General features: G+C 36.9%; 1 protein-coding gene across 4 annotated transcripts in view; it reads left to right on the plus strand.

Moving 5' to 3' along the window:
* PELI1 (pellino E3 ubiquitin protein ligase 1) overlaps positions 1-18,701 on the plus strand; it is a 130,373-nt gene that overhangs the window by 85,029 nt on the left and 26,643 nt on the right. Inside the window, exon 1 of one of the 4 annotated variants that reach the window (XM_067704905.1) lies at positions 16,857-16,942. The exons of the other annotated variants lie outside the window; for them this stretch is intronic. The gene's annotated coding sequence lies outside the window, so the exon portion shown is untranslated. Of the gene's footprint in view, positions 1-16,856; positions 16,943-18,701 lie in introns of those variants that run through there. 4 annotated transcript variants of the gene reach the window in all.

The following is an 18,701-nucleotide window of genomic DNA, read 5'->3' on the forward strand; positions in this document are numbered from 1 at the left end:
TATAAGGGACAAAATTGTAGCTAAAGTCTGTAAACAGTGAATTCCACTTAGCATTTTCTGTTTGTAGATCTCTAGCCATCTTTTCATGATTCTCTCTAAATATATCACACAGGAAAAGTAAATAGAAAGCATTCTTTCAAGGCATTTGGGTTGTTGGAGTATTTTTTTACACATGTGGTAGTGGAGGTTTATTGTTTTTCATTAAGTTTGACCTCTGCCAGAGAATTTTCCCCAGACTAATGTGTGGGAACCTCAAAACAAGAAATATTGGACACTGAAAGAACTAGATATAATTTCAAGTTGTACCACTAGCTTGTTTTATGTTCTCTTGAAAGATCCCTTCTAATAGTTGTGCCTTCCAAAGGCTGAAAATAATTGCACTTAGTAGGTCCTACATAGTTTTTGTTTTTGCTGAATGAATTTACAAGTAATAAAGAGAAAGCACAAGATTTCCTGAGTCAGAGAATTTCTGATTTTTTTCTTTTTAAATAGAAGTAACTGATGAACATGTGATTGGAGCCCTTCAATTAGCATAGCTTCCTTCAGAAGTAAACTTAAGAGGAAGAGAGCTTCATCAGGTGATTTAAGAGAACTGAATTGCAAATGAGTCTAAGAACACCTGATTATTTTTTCAGAATGTTGTATATGATGTTTTAGATTTTTTGCCACAATAAACTCCGTTTCAGAGAAGCAGAGTTCTACATGTTACTCCTTGTATCACGCCTGTAATGCTTTTATACACCTCAAAATACCATTTACAGAAAAATAGAATATGTTGCTGGTGCCTATGGGAAAATCCTGATGTTTGTCATCCCTCAGTTAATCGTGACCATTCATGTAGTTAAAAGTTTTTAATTGAGTACACATGTAATTTACTTTTCAAAGAATTTATTGCTGATTTTTATTTTATAATGAACCTCTTGGGATGTTGCTAGTTCTAAAAATATGTAGTACCTCCCAGTTTCCCACCATGTTCTGCAGTTTCTTTTTCTATTAATTTTTTGGCTGCAATTTGCTTTTTCCCCTAAATTGTCTAAAATGAGCTCAGAAATGTTTAAACATACTTGACAAGAAATACAGTCAGTAATTTATTATGCTAAGCTTCAGCTAAATTTCCAGATACTAGGTATGTGAATCTGTTTTAGAGATAGAAGTATACTTACTTTGAAGGGGGCTAAAGCAGGGAAATAGCCAATAGATTTCATCTTGGGTATCAAATCTGATTGCCTGGTAGTGACTGCCTGGAGTGTTATGTTTAGAAAATTGGAAGTCCTGGTTCAGACTCAGCAGGAGCGAGTGCTGTGATTAGCAATTTCTGCAGTTGGGTGGGTGGTGGGCTTTTGGTATGAATGCCAGATATTCATTTTGTACTTTTTGGATGCCTTTTATGTGTCAGACACTGGTCTAGATGCTGATATCACACAAACTAAAATCTCTGCCTATGGTGTTTACATTCTAATAACAAGACACAGAAAATAAAAAGGTAAAATATTTTGTGTTTTAATGACAAATGACCTGGTTTCTTTAAAAAATAAATAAGAAGAAATGGGGGGGGATATAAGATTAAAAGCAACTAAAGGGGGCATATCCACCAAATGTATTGTGTGGACCTTAGATCCTGCTTTGAGCAAACTAACTGTAAAAGGACATTGATGAAAAATTTGGACATTGATGGGTATTTAATAAAAAGGAATTGTCAATTTTTTTTAGGGTATAGTAATGTTTTATGGTTTTAAAACAAGAGTCCTTACCTTTTGGGGGTATATTTATGAATTAAAATATGATATCTGGGGCTTCCCTGGTGGTGCAGTGGTTGAGAGTCCGCCTGCCGATGCAGGGGACACAGGTTCGTGCCCCGGTCCGGGAAGATCCCACATGCCGCGGAGCGGCTGGGCCTGTGAGCCATGGCCTCTGGGCCTGTGCATCTGGAGCCTGTGCTCCGCAGCGGGAGAGGCCACAGCGGTGAGGGGCCCGCGTACTGCAAAATAAATAAATAAATAAAATCTGATATCTGGATTTTTTTACTTTAAAATAATTTGCAGGGGAGAGGAGCATAGATGAAACAATACTGGCCCTATATCGAAAAAATTTTGAAACTAGATAATGGATACATGAGATTTCTTATATTCTCTCTACTTTTGTGTATGTTTGAAAAATTCCATAATTAACAGTTTTACACACACAAATAAAGCAGAAAGGGGGAAGAGGGAATATGTGGGATGTGAGTATGGGATGGGAGTGAGAAGGTGATAGTTATTTGAGTAAAGACCTGAAGGAGGTGAGGGAGTAAGCCTTGCAGGTAATCTTAGGGCAGGACGTTCCAGGTGGAGGGAACAGTGAGTACAGTGACCCTGAGAATGGAGCTTGATTGGAATGCAAGAAATTACAAGAAAACCAGTGTGTCTGGGTTAGAGTGAGAGAGAATAGCAGGGGATAGTCAGAAATATAAAGGAAGGGTAGAGACCAGATGGTATAGGACTTGGTTGTCCATCCTTCCTTTAAAGTAAAGATATTTATTTTATACACTTATCTAAAATAAGTCTAGTTTAGTCCCCCTGGAAGCTCTACACTTATTTCAACAATACTAGCATTACTCAAATTTTTTTGGTTCTTTTTTTTTTTTAAATTGCCTTCTAAGCCAGTTTAAGAGCCACTCATGAACAGAGCTCATTACTTTCTATTTCCGCCTTGTTTTTAAGGAAGAGGGAGTTATTAGCCACATGATACCTTATTTATCAGATATGACTCAGAAAGGATTTTGACAGAAAGAAAATAGGAAATAACTTCAGGCTGTTTGTAAATGTCAGATCTACTCTGAGAAGGCCATTGCTGTTTCTGAAAATCAGATCCACCCATAGACTAAAGAGGAATTTTAATAATGTTCTGGACAATTGTAGCATCATTTAAAGTAAGGCTATAACGAGAGTGACTAATATGGAAAGACTATATTCATTTGGATATTTAAGTTCTGTCTCATACATTAAAACACATAACATATACATACAAGACCATGCATATTTCTTAAGTATTCAAAACAGTCATTGCTGATAAGTTTCATTTGTGTCACGCATCCAAGACTGAAGAGATGGCATTTATCGTTGTAATGAAATTGTATAACTTTCTTGTTGCAATGGCATACACTTGGGAATTGAAAGACTAGCACACGTTTAGTGTTAGGAATCTGGCTTTCAAGTCTTCTTGTATTCATGCTTCAAATCTCAGATTAGTGCTTTTTTCAAGAACATGCTGATTTCTCATAAAGAACTCTTTTTAAATCTTTTTGTTTTTAATAAACTTATTTTATTTTTGGCTGCGTTAGGTCTCCGTTGCTGCGTGCGGGCTTTCTCTGGTTGCGGTGAGTGGGGGCTACTCTTCGTTGCGGTGCGTGGGCTTCTCACTGCAGTGGCTTCTCGTTGCAGAGCACGGGCTCTAGGCTCGCGGGCTTCAGTAGTTGCAGCACGCAGTCTCAGTAGTTGTGGCCCGCAGGCTCACTAGTTGTGGCGCACGGGCTTAGTTGCTCCGCGGCATGTGGGATCTTCCCGGACCAGGGCTCGAACAGGTGTCCCCTGCATTGGCAGGCGGGTTCTTAACCACTGCGCCACCAGGGAAGTCCCTCTTTTTAAATCTTTATTAAAATTATAGAAAAATCAGTCCTCATCCTCCAAATATTTGAAAGCCCCACCCCCAGAAAAAACCTTCCATAAATATGGGTTTTTTAAATCTTCTACTTAAAGGGCAGTATACATGTAGAGATTACTAGTTTTGAATAGTTTGATACTAGTTCATTTTTTTTTTTTTTATAAGAATAAGTTTTCGGGCTTCCCTGGTGGCGCAGTGGTTGAGAGTCCGCCTGCCGATTCAGGGGACACGGGTTCGTGCCCCGGTCCAGGAAGATCCCACGTGCCGTGGAGCGGCTAGGCCCATGAGCCATGGCCGTTGAGCCTGCGCGTCCGGAGCCTGTGCTCCGCAACGGGAGAGGGCACAACAGTGAGAGGCCCGCGTACCGCAAAAAAAAAAAGAATAAGTTTTCCAACCTAAGAAACTAAACGTATTTCAGTGGTTTTTACTCTACTGATAACACTGAATAAAGAAAACATCCTTTTTCTAGTTAATTATGCATAACGGGAAGGCACAATATTTTCTTTAACCAATAATGTGTAGAATATAATGGGATTAAATAGAATTTGTGAAATGTTATTATATAATAGATTGCAAAAAGTGACCACTAAGCATGTAAGTATATAACTGTATAAGGAATACTTTAACAAAGCTTCCTATTTTTCAGAAAATTGTTAGGAATCTAGTTGTTTAATTCACTCAAGAGTTTTTGTCCCTTTGGTGGATAGGTAGATAGGTATATAGCCAGACCCTTTCTTCATATACTGCACATACCATTAAGATTGAGCTGCTAGGCTGGATTATTTAATGTGTTTTAAACACTAACCTATGAGCATGGAACACAGAGCCCATGTTTAACTTCTGGGCTTTCCACTAACTCTGAAAGTCTTTAAAAAGCTATCTTTGGTTCATCTGTAAAATAAAAGTGGTGGTAGTTTTTCAGAAAGGACTTTGAAATTCTAAGGTGGTGACTGTACTTATGTGTGGCTCATTTTAGAAATAGCTTTCAGTCTTTTGATTTGGTGGTAGGATTATGAATCTGTTTTTCATTTACATTTTTGTGGAATAAATAACTTCTGAGGGAGGAGGAAGAGAAAGAGAGAGAGGGGAGGAAGGAAAGAAAAAAATTAGTTCTCACAAAATAGTAAACATGACCATGGATAGATAATTCTTGTAACTTGAATCTGTTTAAGTGTCCATGACCTAATGAGCTAAGACTCAAACTTATAAATGAAGTAGAGAATAGTAATGATAATACACCTTGCATTTTAAGAAAAAAGTTGCTTTGCAAAAGGGACATGTTATATTTCATGTTGACTTAAACATTATGACCATGATAAAGCCTATACTTCATCTTGGAATTGATGATTATGATGATTAACAGTAGTTAAGAATTATATGGAAATTCAGTCTATTACTTAAGCTCTGTAGATGGTTGCAGCATCAGGTTCTAGGTTATTTCTTTCACGTTGTGCATTGCAAATATTCATATTCCACATCCTTGCCTCTCTCACTTCATCTCTCTCTCATGCTCATCTCTCCATCACTCTCACTGGCTCTGTTTATCTTCCTTCGCCAGCTTTAGTAGTGCCCATTGCTCTTATACAGTGTTTTCTACATTTGTCTGCCATTTTTTATGTTTATAAAGAGGGCTTGGAATGAATTAAGGGCCTAATAAAAGAAGTGACATGTAGATGGCAAGTATAACACTTTTCCTGTTTGTGTCTTATGTACTTATGTACTTATGTACTTTTTATCTTGTCTTATGTACTTTTTATCTTGTGCTATTTTTGGTGTGTATTCTGGTGGAGGGATGGTATATTGTATTAGCTGGCACTAACTGACCTATAGGATGGCATACTTTTTGAACTCAGTAATGTAGGAAATAGTAATAAACTCATTGATTTGAAAGCCTCATAAGTTAATCCTGCATCTATCCAGAATCTATACTTAAACTGGCCTAGTGGAATTTCAAAAGCTGTTTTCAGCTCTTGGTGTATGTTGTTGTCTTTTCTGAAAATGTCAAACAATCAGGGACTTCATCATCACTGTAATAATAGTTAATCATAAATGGCCTTGGGGAAAAACTGTGTCTAGACTCATGTTGAGCTGCCTTTTTTTTTTTTGCGGTACGCGGGCCTCTCACTGTTGTGGCCTCTCCCATTGCGGAGCACAGGCTCCAGACGCGCAGGCTCAGCGGCCATGGCTCACGGGCCCAGCCGCTTTGCGGCATGTGGGATCTTCCCAGACCGGGGCATGAACCCGTGTCCCCTGCATTGGTAGGCGGACTCTCAACCGCTGCCCCACCAGGGAAGCCCCCAAAATGATTTATTATTGCTATTTTTTAATAAGTATATCAGAAAGGAGAAGCAGTATGATTCAGGATAAGAAAGTCTCTTGATTCAGGAGATCACTTATTATCTCCATATTGCTAAATCCAATGACACTTTTCCAGTATTTATCTTACCTGACCTCTCAGCAACATTTGACATTGTTGCTACTTCCTACTTTTTGAAACATTTTTCTTTGCTTCCAGGACACCATATACCTTACACCAACCCCGTAATGCTGTTGCTTTTTTAATCTCTTTCAGAAGCTGCTGCTGTTCTTGCAGCACCCTAAATTTTTGAATTCCACAAGGCTTGGTCTTTTTTTTTTTTTTAATTTATTTTTTGGCTGCGTTGGGTCTTCGTTGCTGCGTGCGGGCTTTCTCTAGTTGTGGTGAGCGGGGACTATTCATTGTGGTGTGCGGACTTCTCATTGTGGTGGCTTCTCTTGTTGCGGAGCACGGGCTCTAGGCGTGCGGGCTTCAGTAGTTGCAGCACGCGGGCTCAGTAGTTGTGGCTCGTGGGCTCTAGAGTGCAAGCTCAGAAGTTGTGATGCACGGGTTTAGTTGCTTCACGGCATGTGGGATCTTTCCAGACCAGGGCTTGAACCCGTGTCCCCTGCATTGGCAGGTGGATTCTTAACCACTGAGCCACCAGGGAAATCCAAGGGTTTAGTCTTAGGTTCTCTTCTCTTAGTCTGTACTCTTCCTAGGTAATTTCTTTTGTAGAAGATTTCCAGGTTTATATTTCCATCCCAAGCTCCAGACTTGTACGTATAATTGTTTCCCATGGATGTCTCAAAGGTAACTCAGATTCTCAAGTTCAAAATCAAACTAATGGGAATCCCAAGAGTTATTATTATTTATCTCCTAAGAACATTAATATCTCCTAAGAAGGAGTTAAAGAATTAATATGTAAAAGTCTTTGAAAAATGCCTGGCACTTATGATAAGCACTGCATACATATTAAGATTATTACTTCTTATTATCTCAGGTTTACAGGAGAGGAAACTGACCAAACTGTACAGTTGGTCCAAGTCTCACACCTATTAAATGACAGTGCCAAGAGTCAACATAGACAGTCTGACTCCAGAACTCCCTTAACCACTCTATTTTACTTCATCTCAACTAATAAGAATTTATCTCATCCTTTTGCACACGGACTCCAAATTAATGGTCTCGTCGTGATCCTAAGAGTATTGTAATTCATTCCAGCAAACACACCTGGTGTTTAAAATGTAGAAGATCTAAAATATGCAGGTAACATTTCACTTCAGTAAGATATGAGAAGCACAAGGATATACATCTTAATTCCATTTTATTCCATGTGTATTTTTTGTTTTTTTCCCTTTCTTGTTAGCAGTTAAGTCACGAAAATCCCTAGAAAATGGAAGTACTAATTCTGTATTACTCTTAAGTGACTTCAGTTGTTGTCATTTACTTACTCTGTTAAATCCTCTTTAGCTAAAATTTTCAGAATGACTTGGGGGCTCAATAGCATGTTGTATCCACATAATATGCTTAAAATCAATAATTTTTATGATTTTTTTTTTTTTTTTCGGTACGCGGGCCTCTCACTGCTGTGGCCTCTCCCGTTGCGGAGCACAGGCTCCGGACGCGCAGGCCCAGCGGCCATGGCTCACGGGCCCAGCCGCTCCGCGGCATGTGGGATCCTCCCGGACCGGGGCACGAACCCGCGTCCCCTGCATCGGCAGGCGGACTCTCAACCACTGCGCCACCAGGGAAGCCCCAATTTTTATGATTTTGATTAACTGTTACCTCTTTTGAAATTATGTAGTGATTTGTCTGTTTTCAGAAGTCTAAGACATTTCAATTTCCCAAGAAATTTGTCTTTGAATTTTAATTTTATTGGCTGATTTTCAGATAAGAACTTTGATTTTAGCATTATACCTTTGTATTAGATTCTAGATGTAGTTGAATCTGCTTAATTTTATAAGCTTTAGTCTCTGACTCTCATTTAACTGTTTAGTAAAAAGCACATCTGGATATTATTTACAGTTTCTATAGAGGATTTACTACCCCCCTCCCCCAATTACTTATTTCTTCTTTCCATTGTTGATTTTTTATTCTTATTCCTTTGCGGCAAAAAAAATTTTTTTTTTTTATTAAGACAGTATGAAGGCAGAAGATATAAAGTCTTTGATAGTTTTTGAACTTAGCAGGGGGTGGGGGGTTCTTGAGAAGGAGAGTGGATTTTGAAAAGCCAGAATCATCTATGGGGAAGAGTCTGTTCTTACCTTGTTTTTGGAACTGCATTTTATGACCTAGTGTATTTATTATTGGAAAACACTTAAAATAGTTATATCAGCTAAGACTCTATTTTTTACAGAAAACTCCATTCAAACTGGCTTAAGTAGGGGTGAGCCCAGGGGGCGGGGGAAGGAGATTTATAACAGTTTGTGTAAACTGGTCCAGGATAGGTGTGGCGTCAAGAATGGCTCCACCCAAGGCTCAAATAATGTCATCAAGACGCAATTTCTGTATGTTTCTTGGCACTGCTTCCTCAGTGTTAGCTTTGTTCTCCAGCCCTACATAAGTAAAAGATAACTTCAGTCCCTTCAGCCCCTAAATCCTTAGTTATGTATATCTGGAAAGATTAACCATCTTTTTCCTAGAAGTCCCAGCAAAAGTCTCACTGCATCTCATGGGCTCATAGTAGCCCACTTCCCTTGTAGCCAAGGGAATGTGAAGTTTGGATTGTCTGGGACAAAGCCATGTACCCAGCTATCGAGTTTGAGGGTGTAGTCAACTACAGACACACATAAACTATATGTATTTACAATAAGGGAATGAAGATATCATTATACCACCAGAAGAGTGAATGTTTTTTGGGCAGTGGAAAATAGATGTATTTTATAGTATCTTTTCCATTTTAAGAGTTAGCATTCAAAGACCAGTTTGATTTTTTTTAATTTAGTATTTAGCGCTAATTTGTAATTTGTATAATTTCACTTCCAAATTACTGTTTAAAGCAGTATGTAAATGGGAATTGCTAGACTTTTCACCTCTGAAGAGCTTTGAGAATGTATCAAAATTTAAAATTTGGTGCTATGTTCACAAATACCATACTACTAATTTTCCTATTATCTATGGTAATCCAGTTTGTTGATAGCTAGTTCTTGGGATATAGGGCAGTGTCTTTATGGATTAACATCTTTTTCTAGGTTAACACTTCTTTAATGCCTTAAGCAGACTGGGCTCTTGGACCAAGAACTTCATAAAGAACCATAAAATCGAATATTCTGTCCTGGACACTCAGGGCCTTGGTGAGAGGAGGTGGAGTAAGGGGCTATAAGGGACACTAGTAAAGACATTACATATTGATTTCTATGATTGATTTTAGTCTGAAAATGAAAACTTGGTTCTTACTGAAAAAATAAGATACCCATTGTAGGGTTTTTCTTGCTTTTTAACATCAAAAATATGAAATGAAGTGGCAAGTGATATTTACATTTCAGTCTCTAATATAAGCATTTAGCTATCTCCTTCTAGTTCTTATGTTACATTAATATGTATATGAATGAGTACATCCATCCCCATAAGGCTTTAATATTCTATAGTCTCTAGGAAATTTTAGATTTTTTCTTTTAAATTTCTTGACACCCCAGAAATATTTATGCTTTATCCACCAAAATTAAAATGAAGACTCCAAAGGAATCTAATGTAAATGTATATTTAACATCATCTTTTCCTTTATTATTAAGTGCTGCAAAATGAGCACAACACTCTTTCTCTTGGGGGAGTTTTCAGCTTTAATAGGAGAGGTAGCTCAAGGTCATACATAACTGTAATGCAAAGCTGGATATAAGGATAAGAGTTTAGGGGATGAGGAAAAATTTCCTGATTGGAGAAGGAATATCAAATGGGTCTTGAAACATTAACAGAATTTTTTTACAGGTAAATAGGGATAACATTAAAAGTTACTGTTTACTGAGCATTTATTATATATTCAGTTTCATTTTTGTCAAAAACGTGTGTTATATATGACATAGAGAAGGACAGCCGCAGCACTTTATACTTGGGAAGAAGTTGGAAAGAATTTGAATTACAGTGGATTTAAAAGACACATGGTTTAAAAATTAAAAATTGAAGTAATGGAGCTTATTGGGGCACATCAACTGGGGAGCTTTCTATTTCAGCCACCACAGTAACTCTTCCTAGTATAAATACTAGTTGAGAATCATTTCTAACAAAAATTACATTGTTTCTCTATAGGTAATCAATGATTTGAATAAAATCTTAATAGTACATACATTGCCTTAGGGGGTGCTAAATTAATGTTCTAACATTAGAGTCATTATTAAAGAAATCCCTGTAACGGTATATGGATAGCAGTATTACCAATTGTAGACTGTATTCTACATCTTCTAGAATCAGCAATATATTTATTTACGTGGTTTTTATATAGGTGTTAGTGCATTTTACAAATCTAGGATGGTTCATTTAAAGTGGATTTTCCACAATACAGTGTGACATTAAATGAGTGGTCTTAGAAAATTTATAAATGGTCTGAATATTTACTGAAGAACATTTTTATAATAAAAAAGGGAATAATATATTTCATGAATTATTAAGAATTTAAGTCTTAAAAAGAGCAATTAGACAAAACCTATTCGAATGATTATAATTGCAGTTTATTGAATTATATGAAAAAGAGCCCAAATTAGTTTAAACAAATAAGATCTGAATCTGTGGTATTGTGTGCCTAGTATTTTTTTCATTGAATGTCAGGGGTATATTAAAGTGCCTACATTTATGTTTCTCTACAAAGGATTGTTCTGACAATAAGTTGAAGTCATTTTCACCATTTATTGCTGTCTAAAAATTTCCCTTGACTTCACATTTTGTTCTGAATGTCTTGGTTTCTTTCCTCCACCTACACAATATTGAAGGCAAGTGAAGCAAGAGTTGCAATATGAATTTGAGAACCCTGGCTTTCTTTTTTCCAAAACGAAATACACCTTTATTATAAGATTGCTTTTTATTGCTACCAAAAAAAGGGCTTTTTGGCAAGTGTTCAGTAAATGTGTGAATAACCTAATTGATTTAGTGGAATGAATAGAAAGCTTTGCTATTTGTCTTTGTAGATACTTGGCTCAGTAAACACAGTGATAGACCAAATGCTATATAGTCAAAGGTAAAAACAAAACCAAAAAACTCCAAAGGCCCTCCAAACTTACATATCCAAATAGCAATTTCTTGTCTATGTCAGGGCCTTCAAAGAGAAAGAGCAATATGTTAATTAAATCTTATTTCTATTATGAAAAATAATCATGTTAATGCACATAAAACTCAGTGCTTTGACAGATGTTAATATGTGAAAATATTGATAGAGGAGATCCTCTTTAAGAATTGTAAGCTGTATGAAATTCAAAGATATGTGTGGAAATTTAAACATACTATCATATACTCTGCAATAAAACTCCAGTAAAGGCAGGAAGCATAATTAGGACAAACAATTAAAGATAACAATAGAAGCAAATTAAGAATTTTATAAAACTCATTATAGGTGTCATATTAGTTCAACTCAGTCTGTAACTCTGGTTAAAAATGAAAAATTTTAGGTCCTGTAAAAAAAAAAAATTCTGTAGTGGGAGAGGAAAAAAGAAAGAAATGGTGGTGGCAATTAAAATGTATACGGTACTTTTAAAAAGTACATTTACAAATCTGATCGCTTAGTTTTAAAAGCGTAGACGTGTATAGTGTATAACTTTATTTCCTTATAAGACCATTATATGGTTAAAATAGGAAATCTCAGAAGAATTCTAGGGGGAAAAGGTGTTTTCCCTAATTTTAATGACTCCTTTAAGATAAGAATGTTTTTCATTTAATCTTCGTATCTATAACTCCTGGCACAGTACCTGACCCATAGTAGGTACTTCATAAATGTTTACAGAACTAACCTTAACTTTAGAAATTTCAGGATAGACAGTGTTATTTTTCTGGCCTTTAAAACTGTACTCTCCCCCAGCCCCCCACCACACACACACACACCTTTGTATGTCAGTTTTGATACAAATAGGTTTTCAGTTTTGAATGTGAAGAAAACATGTTTTTCATCTACCCAATCTTAGCTTGAACTGAAATTACTTAAAAGGGACCTCGAGGGCTTCTCTGGTGGCACGGTGGTTGGGAGTCCGCCTGCTGATGCGGGGGACGCGGGTTCGTGCCCCGGTCCAGGGGGATCCCACGTGCTGCGGAGCGGCTGCGCCCGTGAGCCACGGCCGCTGAGCCTGCGCGTCCGGACCCTGTGATCCGCAGCGGGAGAGGCCACAGCAGTGGGAGGCCCGCGTACCGTAAAAAAAAAAAAAAAAAAAGAAGGGAACTCGATTTATCAGCATTCCTTCTTTTCAGGTATCTGGTGTACGAAATATAGATTCTAAACCATAGGGATGGGAAGAATCTGGTTTTAACTGAGGTGACTGATGGGAAATAAGTCAATAAACTAAGATGGAGAACCAGTTGGAAAAAAGGATCTCTTCCTGTTTAGTGGTCATTCCTAACAAATGTAATTAGAGGGAAGCTAAATTCTGACTTTCAAATGTTAACTGAGGCAACAACCTAGATTTTCCAGGTTAGTTCCAATTTCAGGTACAAAATTACTTTGACAACAAGGAAAAGAACTATGGTTAGCAAAATTGCAGTTGTTGCAGTCAAGTTCTGGTTGGAAATACAGTTCGAGAAAAACAGTTAAAGCAGCATTAAATGAATATACTTTTAACACGATGAAGTTCCAAAAGGCATCCACTTCCAATTCATCAGTGTTAAAAACCTGAAAGAAACATTGCTGTGATGCTCATAATCTACTAAAGCATAGTCTCCAAACAAACTTACACAGAATCATACTCTGAAAAGTTTTCAAACCAACTTTTAATGGCTTGAAATTGGATGAGTTTTGTGCTTTTGTTCTCCCGTGTTTTATTGTTATTGTTTAATAAATATCAGCAAAAGGGTTATGTAACAACCTGGGCTTTTGCAAGTTAATATGCTTTAAGAGAATGTTTTTTCTGGTCTTGGTAGTCTGTCCACTATTGAAAAAATACAGTGTAAAGAGATTTTATCTATTGTCAAGATATAAAGAGGAATCAATAATTGTTGTCATACTTTTTCTTTATGCTGAACTGAATTTTTTAAACTGAGGTTTTATTGTACAAATATTAAAAATCATAACGGATGAGTGATTTCTTTAGTTTCCTTCCAATCTACCCCACCCAGCTTCTCATTCTTACAGGTAAACTGATCCTTGGTCAGGTTTGTCAGTTCTGGTTTGTCAGTTTTTCTGGTTTGTCAGTTTGTCAGTACTGGTTCTCAGTACCTAAAAATATGAAAACCATATCCAACATCAAACAGATTCCTTTTGATCAGTTTGGCCTGGCTAGTTTTAAAAAGTTTAATAAGCATCTTTCAGCTTTATATACAGCTTCGTACTTTATTTACGTACTTGCCTTCCAGAAACATGTATGCAACTAATCTCACTTAGGGAGAGAGCCACATTACTAATCTGTTCTTGATCCATCAACCTGTGAAAAAGGAAAGGTACAAATCCATCCCTGTGTGGTGACCCCAAGGGTCTCCTGCCTTCCTTGGGGAAGGAGCTTTACCTCTGGGAGAAATTGAATATTAACATACACAAATGCTGAGGGAGTGCACACCAGCCTTCTGTATTCATCAATATAGATTTTCATAAATAGTAAAAAATTGTGAGGAGAAGCAGTAATTAGAAAAGGAGCCATGCTGCTTGTGTCCTTGTGGGCTTTCTATGGCTTACATCATCCATTTCATCTTAATGAATTGGCATATATTTCCCTCTTCAGATTAACTTCTCTTATATCAGTTTAATCTGTTTGGAAAGATAACTCTTTCTTTGAGATGACTTCCCGAGAATGCCCCAAATGAATTTTATGTGTCTACTACAGCCTATATTTTGGGTCAGACTATCCCAACATTCTACCCAAATTTGGCAAAAACCCATTTTACCATAATGTAGTAATAAGCAGACTAAAAAATTTAATTTGAAATATACAATTATTTTTATCCTAGACATTGTGGCCAGACATCTTTTGGCCCTGTCTTGATTGATTGGTTGACTTTTGCTGTGTAGAATGGTAGACAGGATGTGTGTTTAAACTCAGATGTCAGCTTTTGCCACTTAGTTTCGAAATGACCTTGAGCAAATTATTTTGCCTGATTTCCTCATCTGTCATAAGACAGTTGTAAAGATTGAGTTTAACAAATGTAAAGTTCTTACTAGCTACATAGTAGGTAATACAAGTTTGTTTTCTTCCTTTTCTGAAAGCTTTATTTAAAGACTTTGGACTAACTCCAGAGTAAGTTCAATCTCTACCCAGACTCTTAAGGCCCACTATATCAGGCACTTCTTTACCTTTCAGCTCCATCTCATTCAGTACATTTATCAATGCTTGCTGATACAGTCACTGAGCTTACAGAAGGTTACATGGTCCCTGATTTCCAGGCTTACTGTTTATTGGTCTCCTAACCAAACCCTTCACTCCTGGGAACCTACCCTTTCCTGAGCACACAATACATTTTTTCCGCTTGCCTTTTTTAATCTTGATGCAAGTTGTTTCTCCCACCTGAAATGCCTTTTCCCCACTTACCAGAATCTAGACTGTCTCCCAAGGCCCAGCTCAAATACCCCTCTTTCTATGAAGCTTTCCCTGGGTCCTCTTACACCAAAGTGGTAACACTTTTCTTTGAAGTCTTACCTTATCTATTGTCTTTTGTTTTAATTGGGTACCTGTCCTTTACTGATTTGGGTTAGTCTGACTGATTTACACCTTTGTTTTCGTAACTATCAGTAAATGAGAGGTAGTATAGGGAATCATACCTTTTGCATTAGTTTGAATACTATTGCTTCTGGCATTGTAGTGAATGCTCAATAATATGTTGGATTAGTAATTGCATTATTAGACTCTAGATGTGACTCTAGATGTGAAAGTAAGGAGACCACAGGCCTCAGTTTGAAAATTACTCAAACATCTAAGTTGATTAAAGTGCAAGGAAGCCCATAATTGCTGTTGTTAGTAGAAGAAATCATCAATAAGCATTTAATGGAATCTAGAATATTGAGAGAAGGGTGACTCTTCATATTCCTGTTGTGGAGAGATACCATCATCTGGTAACCTAGATATTAATTTTCTAACTGTTTTCAGCTATTTAGCCAAATAAGACTATAAGCTGTTTAATACTTTAAATATTTAAATAATACTTCCCTGTATAGTAAACTGGTAAACGTTAAGTGTTTTCCTGAGTTGTGTGAGCCATTCTAGTAAATTATGGAGCATGAAGAGGTAGTCATGGGAACCCACAATTTATAGCAGAATTAAGGGTTGCCTGGGATTTGCAGCTGGCATCTGAAATGGGGCCCTTCTGTAGGACTGAGTCCTTTAACTTGTGGGATCTGAGCTTACTCCAGGTAGTGTCAGAATTAAATTGAATTCTTGGACACCCAGCTGGTGTCAGAGAATTGATGAGTTGGTTGGTGTTAGAGGAAACACCCGTCACTCGAACTCGCTGAAGGTGATGTAAGATGTCAGCAAAACCAAACCAAAAAAAAAAGGCAAAAAACCTGTGTCTACAATTGAAGGTAGATTGAAACAGAATGTGAAATTAGAAACTCCAAGCCTAATTGTGAATTTTGAGATTCCTGGTACAAAAAGCAGGTGGTTTGGGAAAGTCTTCAACTCTGTTTGTGAAAACTTGTATATCTTGTAGAATGTTCAAATGATTGTTTCCCTCAGTTTCTGTGGTTCAGGAAATAGCAAGTTCAAGAGCAGTATTTGAATTCCAGGTGCATGCCAGCATCCAGTGATCTTGAGTTTATGGCAGGTTTTTTTGTTTTTTTTTAATGTGGTAATGCTTTCTTTCTCTCTTTGTCATTATAATAGCTTCATTAAGATGTAATTTATATACCATACAGTTTAACCAACGTAAAATATATACTTCGGTAGTTTTTAGTATAGTCATGGAGTTGTGCAACCATCATCACAGTCAATTTTGGAACATTTTCATCACCTGAAAAAGAAACCCCATAGCATTTAGCCATCACCCCTTCCCAGCCACACCCCCATCCCAGCCCTAGGCAACCATTAATCATACTTTTTGTCTCTGGATTTGACTACTCTGGACATTTCAAATAAATGAAATTGTAATATGTAATCCTTTGTGGTTGCCTTCTTTCTCTTAGCATAATGTTTTCAAAGTTCATCCATGTTGTAGCATGTATTAGTATATTATTCCTTTTTATTGCCAAATAACATTCAGTTGTATGGATGTGCCACGTTCTATTTATCCATTCATCAGTTGTTGGACATTTGGGTTGTTTCTACTTCTTGGCTATTAAGAATAATCCTACTATGAACATTCATGCAGAAGTCTTTGGACATATGTTTTCATTTCTCTTGAATATATACCTAGGAGTGGAATTCCTGGGTCATATGATAACCTTGTGTTTAATCTCTTGAGGAATTGCCAGACTGTTTTCCAAAGTGACTGCACTTTTTACTTTCCTACCAGCAGTGATTTTGATTTTGAATTTTCCACATCCTTGACAATATTTCTTTTATGGATGATAGCCATCCTAGTGGGTGTGAAATGGTATCTCATTATGGTTTTGATTTACCTTTCCCTAATGGCTATTGATGTTGAGCATTCTTTTTTTCCTGTAGTCATTGGTCATTTGTATGTCTTTGGAGAAGTCTTTTTTCAGATTCCCTTACCAAATTTTAGTTAGATTATTTATATTTTTATTATTTAATTACGAGAGTTCTTTATATATCTGTACCTGGATATAGATATATACCATTCTGTGGGTTTTCTAATGCAGTGCTTTTGATATCTAGACTTCTTTGGTTTGTTTAGGGAGACTTCCAGGTTAGCAAAGCCGACAAAGCGGGAGTGTGACCAGTTCGGGGAGGCATGACCCATCTGGTGAGCAAAAAGAAAGAAATCTCCATGGTATGCACATCATCAAACTTTTATTTGTCTAATTTTCAGCTTTTTCTTTATGGTATAAAGTAACAACACACAGCAAAGAATAGAGCTAAAGGTAAATACTTGGCCATTTCATGTGATAATACTATGGTACAAGGTGTGAGTTACTTGTTAGCTGCCTGCTCTGTTCTTTAGTGTTTGTAGTATTGCCTCCAAAACTAATGAAACAACCTAACAGAAGTCAAAAGATCTTTTAGCTGGTTCCACTACTTAGTCCTATGACTTAATCAAATACCTTACCCTCTCTGGTTGTAGATTTTCCTCATCTATAAAATGAGGGAATTGAAAATTGAGTAAGCTGAGAGGATATTCGTTAGGGTTCTTTCCAGCTTTAATAAGTGGTTATATGATACAGTAATACCAGTGACGTTTTTCTTCTTCTTCCTGCCCCTAAACAAGGAAGACATGCCTTGTTGAAAAATCTTAGGCCCTAAATACCTTTTCCTCAAAAGGATGAGAGTTAGATGCATTTGGCAAGTAAAAAACTAGGCACATGTAGATATTCAGTAAACGCTTATTGGGGAATAGCCAAGGCCATCTATGTGAATTTGCCTTATGGGTTAGAGGAACATGACATAGCTGTCACCGGTGAGGTGGAACTAAAGGATGAAATAATTTATAAGCCTGCTGTGGGTGTGGCTAGAGGTAAAGGGACTATAGGAGGAATGAGTCCTTGATTGCATCCTCAGAAGTATTCAGAGATCATTAGGGGAGAAGCAAGCTCTCAGAGGTCAGTTGTGTCCAAAGGTAAAATCAAAACCTAAACTACAACACATAAGAAAAATAGGACATGAGAAAAGAAACATCTGAAAAAGGCATAGAAATTGTGAGGTAAGTATACTTTGTTTTGTTTAGTTTTCTTCTGGATTGATTTTTTAAAGTTTTCAGGGTACTGAAAGTTTTTTGTTGGTCTCTGAGCCCAACTGAGATAAGTGCCAGAAGTTCAGATATTGTAGGTGAGGACAAGGAAGTTTGACACCTGTAAGCCAAGGCAGATATGGAAGAAGAGTGGGGGAAAGGTCATTGAGATTAAGGTCCATCTGCCAGAGTTTGGTAACTTTGATTCCTACCAGCCAACAAAGCTACTTAATGTTTTATTTTTGTATTTGACTGGCTTCCATGATGTTATTTAATCAGACATCATTGTAAATAAATTGCATGTGAAAAGAAAAAAAAAAACAGGTAACTAGTCAATTCAAATTGGGAAAGAAAAACTTAAAAATTTAATTCTAGCCCTTTTCCCTTATGAATATGGGTCTTTGTCCCATTTAAAAATTGCTCATCATACTCACTTAGTAAATAGGGAGGTTTTGTCCTTAATGTTTTCTTAGAGCTCTTTAAGAAAAATATATTCCTTCAGGAGATTAGTTGGTATAAACACAGAGCTTGAAATATGTAAGGAATTTTTATACTCTTAATGCTCTACTTTTAATCATTAAGGTAAGTCATTATGACAGTATATGAGCTATTGATATATTGACTGCCTTAGGAGTTGAGCAAGAAATACAGTCCCAAAATTGAGGTCAATATATTGGTCTAAAGAATGGCAGGTCCTCAGGTTTTGTTGTTGGAATCAAGTTTAAGGCATAGTCAATAACAACTACATTCTGTTTAGTATAAGTATTGGACCTGTCATGTCCGGCTACTTGAGCAGTTTCATCAGCCTAGAAGCACATGACATGGCAGGATCACCAAATAGCAATATGTTAGAATATGCCCAGGT

The sequence above is a fragment of the Pseudorca crassidens genome, chromosome 14, assembly GCF_039906515.1.
Source record: "Pseudorca crassidens isolate mPseCra1 chromosome 14, mPseCra1.hap1, whole genome shotgun sequence".
Lineage (NCBI taxonomy): Eukaryota > Metazoa > Chordata > Mammalia > Artiodactyla > Delphinidae > Pseudorca > Pseudorca crassidens.